At 42.5% G+C, this 8838-nt stretch overlaps 1 pseudogene across 1 annotated transcript; it reads left to right on the plus strand.

The window, feature by feature from the left end:
- The first annotated feature begins 502 nt into the window (after nt 1–502).
- LOC149101612 (uncharacterized) lies at nt 503–8368 on the plus strand (annotated as a pseudogene). The gene is made up of 3 exons (XR_016202823.1): nt 503–595; nt 4350–4808; nt 6905–8368. The product of XR_016202823.1 is annotated as an uncharacterized LOC149101612 (transcript).
- The last annotated feature ends 470 nt before the right edge of the window (nt 8369–8838 follow it).

The following is an 8838-nucleotide window of genomic DNA, read 5'->3' on the forward strand; positions in this document are numbered from 1 at the left end:
GAGTACAAGAACTCTGTTTCAGTCTTAATTTTATTCCTCTAATCTTTCCTCACCAGACCCCACCCGGATAAACTCACCCGATGCCATTTTCAAGCAGAGATACAATAGAAACTCACCCCACCACCACCTCGTTTTTGGCCCGAAGAAATCGCTTTGCCGGTCATTTGTGAAGAACCCGACAAACCCCCTTTTTTTAAAATACGACCACAATTTTGACACCCAAAGGATGAGTGGTTGGACTTCGGGGGAACCTCCCCGTACATAACTTTCTGTGTACTCGCAAAAGCATTGGACCCAGTAGGCCTCACTTAGCTTCACAGTGAAGGGTTTATCGTTGGGTTCAAATCAGGATAAATCGCCTTTACGAGCCAGAAAGACAAACCAAGGAAGTGATTTAGGTGTCATCTCGTTTGTTTTGAATTTAAAAGTAGATTTTTTTCGCAAGAACGCACATCATTTATGGGCTACCTGTGCTTCACTGAACTTTGGGGTGGCTGTGAGGCCGACTCCGTCTGTGGCTTCCGTTGTGTCGAATTCCTGGTACCGCAATCACATACAGCAACATTTCCCCCTTGATTTAGGCATTTATAGTCAGGTAAGAGATTGTTTTTAATTCACAGTTTTCGGGTGTCAAAGAGAGGGTCTGTATAAGCAGATACAAGAATTACCTCTGTTGCGTTTTCACGGCAGTACAGTAAAGTTAGGACGTTTTTGAGCCACGGACGAAAACCGGGAGTCGTATTGTTTCTCTACTGGATCGGTGTCGATGCGTTGAAGATCTACAACCGCTTTCAACTCGACAGTCCAGACGACAAAAATGACCTGACGAAGACAATACAAAATTTCGAGGAATTCCCCATAGCAGAGCTGAACGAAACCTTCGAAAGGTACACTTTCAACTCCAGAAATCAACAGGAAAACGAAAGCATTGATGTGTATGTCACCGTCCTTCGCACACTGGCAAAAACATCTAATTTTTGTGACTGCATGCGTGATTCGATCATTCGTGACAGGATCGTTCTCGGCGTCCAAGATCCCTGCGTACGCAAATGGCTTCTACAAAAACGGAATCTTACTCTGTCGAAGTGTATCGATCTTTGCAAGAGATCTGAAGCGACGAATTTGCAATTGAAAAGGATCTCTGGCGCCCAGAACTAAGAAAGATAAACATCCGCCATCAATCCGCCGCTACGAGAAGTCAAAGAACACGCCGCGCGGGGAAACTGAAAACATGCAAATTCTGTGGCAAAGTACATCCTTTCGAAAAAGGAAAGTGCCCAGCGTGGGGAGCAAAATATAAGAATCTAGCTTACGACCGTACTCGCCATGAGTCCTCCATAGCTCAGAGGTTAGAGCGTCCAAAAAGGTATTCTGGAAGGTCATGGGTTCGACTCCGTTGGGGAACTTAGAAAATTTATTTTCTGAGTAATTAGACTTGAGAAGGCTTCTTCATTTAAAATGTACAAAGTTCGGTGGCAGAAATCATTTCAGAACAACCTGCACAGCACCGACTAGAAACGTTTACAGCCTGAGGGATGAGTAGAGTACATTACAAGCATTGTTGCACAACAGGAAATGATACACGCCGTCACGCAAGAACATTTACCCAAAAGTAATCTACGCTGGAATTGTTGTTGACAGGAAAGCAGTAAAGTTTCAAGTAGACAGCGGCGCCTCGGTGAATGTCATTGCCGTCAAGTTTGTAGCTGACAGGAAGATCGCGCCCACCACGAAGACGCTTGAAATGTGGAATGAAACAGCACAAAAGCCACTGGGCTCCTATCGATTTATTCTCCACAATCCAAAGAGAAAAATTCTCTATGGAATTCCTTGTCGTCGACAGACAACTGACGCCACTCGTAGAAGCAAAAGCGGCTCAACAGATGGCTCAAATTACTATCAACACACAAAACTTCAAGATCACAGAACCACCTGAACCACATGATATAGTAGCAAGCTACCAAGAAGTGTTTTAAAGGGAGTTAGTGTCCCAGTGTCACTCAAAAGTAAACTAAAGGAAGAGTTGGATAGACCACAGCAGTTGGAGGTCATTGCTCTAATCAATGAGCCCACTCCATGGGTTGGTAGTCTTGCTGTGGCTGTGAAGAAATCCCGAGTGCTGGGAATCTCTATCAATCCTAGGCCGCTTAACACCGCCCTGAAGAGGCCCCCTGAAGAGAGAAAGGTATGAGCTTCATGTACTAGAGGACATACTCCAGGAACTTTCAAAAGCAAGAGTATTGTTGACAGTTCACCTCAAGTTGGGATACTTGCACTGTGTCCTCGCCCCTGAACCGAACGTACTCGCGACTTTTCCAACCCCCTATGGAAGGTACAGATGGATTCGTTTGCCCTTCGGTCTCTCCACCTCATCCGAGATATCCCAGAAGCGCCTGACTCACGCGCTAAAAAACCTATCTGGTGTTCTGTGCACCGCGGACGACATCCTCGTCTGTGACACTGGAGAGACCGATGAAGAAGCAACCGCAAACCATGACAGGAGTCTACAAGATCTCCTTCAAAGGTGCAAGGATCGCGGCATTGTCCTTAACCCAGTCAAGATGAGGCTGAGGATGAGCGAAGTAAATTTCATGGGACATCCTCTGACGAACAAGGGCTTGAAACCCGATCTGGCTAAAGTAGAGGCAATCACGAAGATGCCTAAGCCACAAAACGTCGAGGGCATTCAGCGCGTCAACGAATTTGTCAATTATCTCTCCAAGTTCCTTCCAAAGCTGCCTGAAGTCATGCGCCCGATTCGTCGCCTGACTCGGAAGGATATCCTGTGAACAAGACCAGGCACATTCGCAAATGTGCAGCGGCTAATAACAGAGGCACCTGTTCTGTGTTACTATGACCCTTCACAGGACCTCACCATGCAATGTGACGCGAGCCAGATCATTAGTGGCCTTGGCGCAGCGATACTTCAGAACGATAAGCCCATACAGTACGCGAGTCGTGCCCTCACCGATACGGAAACCCGGTACGATCAAATAGAGAAGGAGATGTTGGCGATGGTCTTCGCCCTTGAACGTTTCAACCAGTACACATATGGTCGAAATATGCACATCGAAAGTGACCACATGCCACTGGAAGCGATTCTGCTGAAACCACGCGCTTGAGCAGCTCGACGCCCCCAAAAATATGATTTCTTCTTACTATGAGCATGGCAAGAACATGCACTTGGCCGAAATGCTACCACGGGTTTACCTGCCCTACAAAGGCAAAGAAGTAGACGACTTAGAATCAGTCAGCATGGTCCGTTATCTGGCCATATTTGAACAGCGTTTAGACAGAATAAGACCAAAAACGCGGAAGGACCAGTCTCTGAGAGAGTTATCAAAGAATATTCTCTTAGGATGGCCTGAAGACAAGAAAGATGCGCCGGCATTGACGCACCCCTACTTCAGCATGAGCGACGAGCTGACCGTACAAGATGGGCTGGTCTTCAAAAGGAATTTGAAGAACCAACACACACCTTCCTACAACTCAGGGCCTACTAATGCCCAGGACCATAAACCTGGAAAGTGAGAAGAAAGAGCTGCGACAACGCCAACGTGCCCAGGCCAAACACTACAACAGGTTAGCAAAGAACGTAACCTACCCAGCCTCTCTGAAGGTGACGTCGTGAGAATGAAGCCATTCAAGCTTGGCGATAAGTCGCAAAGCCCAAATTACTGCATGGCTTGACGAGCGGTCGTACGCCGTTGAGACGGACGATGGAGCAGTCTCCCGCGCACAAATTGGCAGCATCTGCAAAAAACGTCTGAACCGCCGGCTGAACCGATCATCACAGAACCAGAACCGAATATAACAAGCGCAGGCGAGGACGCGACTAGAACTACAGCGATTACCCCCTACCAGAGCAATATCGCCCATGAGTCACACCCTGGAGTGGTGACCGCCCCGGAACAGTGTCGGAGGTCGGAACGAGTCAGAAAGAGCCCAACATACCTCAAGGACTACGTTTATGACTTAACTCATGACTTTACATTTCTCCTTGCCATTGTCATAGTGATTAGTGTCATAGTTTATTGATCATCTTATCTTGAACTCACTTACTGATAGATTTGTCTTATGGACCCACTGATTCCGAATTCAAATGACATTGGCACTTTATCATTTTTCATTTTTGTTAAAAGGGAGGATGTTACAATATGTACTTGATTACTATTGATGATTAACTAGACTAGGTTAGAGTTACATTCTGGTGGCTTGTACTAGGCTCTACGCTAAAGAATAGTGGATTAAATGGAGCCTTAAACATTGTGCATGTGTTGTCAAACTGAAAGTAGGGGTCTTAATTCAAGAGGAAGAGACGAAATCTCAATTTACTTTCTTTAAAACAGAACCGTTGCAGAGACCTCCATAATGTTCCTGGCCACTTTACAGAAGTTCTTCTCTCCGCTTTTGCTGATCCAAGTCATTGTGACGAATTTTGCTCAGCACACCAAAGCCAATGTGCTCAAAGAATGTGTGAACTATACCACCTGTATTGAAACCTACGCAGATGTCTACAGTGCTTTGGCATCGCCGAAGAACTACTTCAACATTGCTCTAGCTCTGTACCCTGCAAGGAAGCCTTCATCTGTTCTTGTTCATGTCAATTTGCATACATTCAATCAAACGGGAAAATCTTCACCAGTTCCATACACATGGAGCATGTCATGTCTATATGCTGCTTTCCCTGCCAAGGTTCTTGAGTTATTGTCTCTTGGCTCGATTCTAATCACACCTCGCAATCGCCCTTCTGTTGTAAAGTTTCTGAAGAAGACCGCCAAATAGTCATCGACAGAGCACTGGCTGAGGTAGGCTGATAAGTAATTTACACTCCTTTTTATAAGAATATCGTTTTTCGAGCCGAGGTTGAATATTCTTATACTTTTCTGCCAATTTTAGACTGAAAATATTCTTGTAAATATATTTATATCATAAAGTGTAACATTTATGTTTTCGAATGTATTTGGTGTCTGGATGGCGTTAAAGTAATTTTGGAGCCACGCTGCAGGCATTGAAACCTGATATCACACACATAACTTCTTGCAAAAATGTTATTAGCTTTAAACATACGTACGGCTGGTGTTGTTTTTGTTGTTTTTGGCTAGTTTTCCCGTTTAGAGAAAGGAAGAATTTTATACGGGTTAATTAAAAACATATAATTGTATTATATTTGCAAATTTTCAACGCAAAAAATTATATTCTTTTCAAAATCTCAACCTCAGGTTTATTCTTAAAATATTCTTAAAATTTCGAAAATTTCAGCCTCGATATATCTATGAAACATATTCTTATAAAAAAAAAAAGAGTGTATATCTCTACTTGAAGTTGCAATCATTTTAAAGTCTTTTACGGTCAAACCATAACTGCACTCTTTGATAGCACGTGAACTCTGAAGTTCTGAAGTTCAAAACTAACGACTACGTTTTTGGCTTGCGTCAATCAAGCCAAACGTGACAAAAGTGGATTAACTTAGTTCAAAATCACCCATCGAGTCTTATTAATCGGTGTCTGAGGTTAGCAAATCACTCTACGAGAAATGGAAACCATTATACAAGAATGCGAGATTTGAAAATTAAATCACAGGTGGAGAATAGAGACTTTCATAGGAGAATTGGATCATTAGAATTCTCTCAGCAATCGAAGATCAGGTTACCATTAATCGAGCAAAAAGATTAATACATTGTTCGTAGCTAGTCTTACGCAGCTCGTTTCGAAACGAGCTGCGTAAGACTAGCCACGAACAATGTGTTATCACAAGTAACTGTCAACTTTATTGTCAATTTTCACTCGTGAATTTGTGCGGTCGGGAATCCTTATGCGATATAAGGCGAGATTGCTGTCATAATTTTGTTAGCGAACGGGACTTTGGGCGCGATGCCCAACGAGTTTGTCAAGCAGAAAGGTCTCTGATGAGTCCCTTGGCCGGGACGAAACGAGCTGCGTAAGACTAGCCACGAACAATGTATTATCACAAGTAACTGTCAACTTTATTGTCAAAAAGGTTAATGAAACAAAAAAACCGAGAGATGTGCATCACCAACTGAGGATAAGAAATCGCCCGATACGAGAATTTTCGAGATTATAATCCATCAAATATTTTCGCTCGCACGCGATTGGTCTAAACGCGACACATGACTGACTATGCCCAGCTAAAACTGGAGAATATACGAGCGATATTCTCCAGTTTTCAAATCCTGCTTGTTGCGGATAATAAACACGATAGTCTCCATTTGACTTTAAAAATTTGCTCAGATATTTGTCCTTGGACGTTGCCTGTTGCTTGAAGCTCACAGTTTTTCGTTCTTGGCCTGAACGGCTCGCTTCTCGGAACAGATAATGTCCGCGGACAAATATCCTAGCAAATTTTCGGCCAAATGGTGGCCATTGTTTATTTATCGATTACTTCGTTTTGAGCCAGCGATTGACAATTGCGGTTGGCTTATCACAGTTTGTGGTTCTTTCACTTGTTTTTTAATTTACATTTTTGTGGATCACTCGTTCGCTTTTTAAGTTTTTAATATTTTATTTTGGGGGAAAATTGATATAAAATAGAAGTCTTGGATTTGGTGTAAAAACTAATTTTGGACATAATCGGCCATTGAAGAGCTACAGTAAGCTTAAAAAGAACAGTTGTGTGGAACTGCAATTATTATATATTTGTTAAGACGTCACTCAAATTAGACCATGAGATTTGACCGGCACCCCATTAATACGGCCAAAGTTTCATGACCCGTTGGTGACTACTGTACATACATAGCCCGAAAGAGTCTGGCTTGCGTTCACAGGACCCCCAACAGATGACATGTAACCACGAAATTAGAATGCTTTCTTCATTCTGTCGAGCGCAGTTATTTCATTTCATAGTTTTAACGGACATTTATTTAGTGCTATGTGTTTTTGACAGCTTCAAGATCTGGCCGTGAGTCCAAGACTAGAGGATCCAACGCTGAACACAGCTGAGTGCCTAATACAGGGTCATGAGCCAGACATATCTGCTACAGGACGCAGCGCTTACATCAGAGCAATCTTATGGTGCTCGTTTACTTTTACAGCCCTGTTTGGCCCACTGACAGCCTTAATTTTTTTTATAGGCTTTGACATAGCTAAAAAAGATGAAACACAACATAAAGAAAAAAAACAAAATTTATGTAAGGCTGTGAAATGTACTTCATACATTTTATTAGCCGTAGAGATTGGACTTCTAATTGCGATCAGTGTATGTTCAGTGCAAGGTAACGCTCCTCCTGATACTTACGTAATCGTATTGTTAATAGCTGTTGAAGGCTTAGTAATGGGACTAGCTGTAGGAAAAAAATACTTTCGTTTCTTGCCAGAAAATGAAACTCTGGGAAAAGTTGGTATCTTTCTGTGGACCAACCTGACTTTGTATTATTTTTGCTGGCTTGTAATCGGAATTATGGTTAACCCGTTATGGGGTTTTACTGTTCTACTTGTAATTTGCGTTGTTATTGCTGCCACTGTCTTTGTAGTCTACCAATTTATTTCTTTTTACGATCCCCAGTCGAGCTGTAAACGTAACCTAGCTGTTTGCGGAGCAAGTTTGTGTTCCATATTTTCACTTGTTGCTGTAATGCTATTAGCAGGACAGTCATTTTTTGGAAGAGAATCTGCAAATGATGTAGTAAAGACAACCCTTTTATACGTTACTACTGCATTTGTGTCCTGGATGCTGGCTAAAATTAGGGAACGGGATAAAGCAGACAAATCCAAAAAGGCAACCCAGGTAACGGAAGAGGAAAATACCCCTCTAGCTGAAGTTACGTAAATGATCAAATGATCTATTCCCATTCCCGTCTACATCGCTTGATCAAAACACTGAAAAAAAATAGGAAGAGTGTAAATTGTAGTCTGCAGCTTGGGAGAAATAAACTTTTGAGTTTTCCGCAACTTTCTCTCGAGTTTGTGCGTCATTTTGTTTCTTTACTATTGACAATGTCTCAAACATTTTTTATTCGGTATCACAATAAGATGGTAGTAACATGGATCTCAGAGCTCAACTGGCTCACAAGGCAGCAGTTTAACCTGGATTTCAATAGCAGCATCCCTGAGTGGGATATATACTAGTGCGATGGCAGATAACCTCACGTGGCCCAGCGACCGGTAGTTGGATATTTATATATATTATAGTAAATAACATGCTAATATATATATTTTTTATATCCTTTGTTTTTCTAGGAGATACTAGCACATACGTGCTACTCTTCAATCCCAGCTTAAATAGAGTTTATTACTACTGCTACTGCGACTGAACTAACCCTTTTGCAACCGCCTCTCCATGAATCGGAGTCAAGGTACTACATGGAAGCTAAGAGCACTTAAAAACCTAATAAAAATAACTTTAATCGCACCTTTGTATGTAAATCTTCATTCAAATTGTTGGGAAACGATACAGGTCGACTGATTTGGTGGGTCAATGTTAAACATTTCTTCCTCAGGGTGCGAAAACACTACGATGTAAAATAGCGCAAACACGTAAGCCGTTACCATCACGTGGGTACAAAACCGCCACATAAAACGATTCAATCCTCGCCATGGGGTTGCTAAGCCGTTACCTTATGGAAATGGAGAGTAGGGGCCCATCCGCAATAAGCAACAGAATCTGTTGGGCTCTCCCAAAAATCACAACAAATGTTTAGTCTTTTCCACTAAACATCAGCAAATCTTTTGCAAACCACAAAGTCTCCTTTTCACAGTGAACATCTTTCACTAGAAATTGAACGCCTCCTGTAAGTAGCAAATTAATTGACAGATCTGCCAATTTTGACACGCCAAAAAGTTTGTCCTGCTCTGTGGAAGGATGCTGGCTAACAAAAAATG

Source organism: Orbicella faveolata, unplaced genomic scaffold, assembly GCF_042242905.1.
Source record: "Orbicella faveolata isolate gen_17 unplaced genomic scaffold, um_ofav_v1 contig_37, whole genome shotgun sequence".
Classification (NCBI taxonomy): domain Eukaryota; kingdom Metazoa; phylum Cnidaria; class Anthozoa; order Scleractinia; family Merulinidae; genus Orbicella; species Orbicella faveolata.